Consider the following 1,608-nt stretch of genomic DNA (forward strand, 5'->3'; position numbering starts at 1 on the left):
ATGTGATATGCAATGCATATGCGTGCTCCGGAAGGGAAAAAATGATTAAGGCATAAAATTGGCAAACCAAGTCTGCCGCTAGAAAGATGAGATGATTTCGGTCCAAATCGATATAAATATCACCGGAAACAGATGCACGGTTTGCAAATGGCAAGCATCACAAGTATGACGCAAAACTGCGAGTAACAGCACGATGCCACTTAGAATGCAACAAGAAACTAAGCTACTGCACTCCAATATAGCAACAAAGCATATGGCAGTGATGTACACAAGATGTTTGACAAAACATGAACACTGAGCTACGGCTAAAACACACCAGAACACGTTCAAATAAGCATGGCAAAAGTGCAAAAGATATCAGCTTCACACAGTTGGTGAAAATATTAACATGTCAAAACAACATCAGGAAGCAATGTTTAGAGCAAGCAAACAACAAGTTACAGGAACCTATCATAGCAAACAAAGGCATGGCATGCATCTACTAAAATCATAGACCAAAAGTCCCTTACTGATTATGAGCCAAAAAGGCACAGAAGATATGATGGCACCCATGTAAACATAGCAAGTTTTATTAACAGTTTCAGACTTAGCAGAAAAACAGAGCATGGCATAAACAGAATTATGACAGCAACTTTGTGAGCTCAAATCACTCACCACAAAGCATTGCATGACAAAGAAGCATACCAACAACAAGATGACATGTGCATGAAGCTAACCATGGCAAGAGAAAATTCATAGGATGCATGGATCACTAGCAACAACCAAGGAAAAATTGATTAACATGTTAACATTCTACCAGGAACATTCTATAGCAAAAGTAGAGCGAGAACAAGACATGCTAGACAACTCCATAATTGCAAACAGGGGCATGGATGGATAGAGCATAAACACATGTTCAAAACATCCTTACTGAAGTATCTCAAAACAAGCACGTATCTCACTGTAGCATCAAGTTTACATGGCATCAAAATAACAGCAGGAAAAGGACTTAGCAAAATCCTAAGACCCTGAAAACAGCAACATCATGAAGCCTAGTTTGCATGCTTGTGCTAGTCACCAGAAAGATCACAACAATACAAGACAAGCACCTCTGTAAATATGGCATGGTGTAGTTCAAAACTCATGTAGACCTCATGCCCATATGATGCACACATCAAATGCAACAAAAATGACAAAACTTCATAAACTGGTGATCTCCAGCAGCTAACATTTTATAGCACACTTACATCAATGAAAAAGGCATCAAAACAGACACAACATGCATGGAAATGCTTCTAACGTGAGGAGCTCATCGAGGGGAACAAATTGATATATCATATGCATGAAACGGAGCTACGGTCACCGAGATGTGATGCAATGAACATGGCATAAAAGTATTGTAGAAAAATGACTTATTGAAAAACCGGGGTCAACCTCTCCCGATCTGGATCTAGGGTTCATCATCGGCACGCGAACCGAGGCGGCCAAACCCTCGCCGGAATCATGCCGGCGATGGACGGAGAGGCGGCGGGCGGCGTCGAGGTCGCCGGATCCGGGGCGGCCGGAGATGGCGGAGGGCGGCGGGCGCCGATCGATGCGGTGGTGGGGCGGCGAGGCGGCGGGGCCGGC

The sequence above is a fragment of the Triticum urartu genome, chromosome 1, assembly GCF_003073215.2.
Source record: "Triticum urartu cultivar G1812 chromosome 1, Tu2.1, whole genome shotgun sequence".
In the NCBI taxonomy this organism is placed as follows: Eukaryota; Viridiplantae; Streptophyta; class Magnoliopsida; order Poales; family Poaceae; genus Triticum; species Triticum urartu.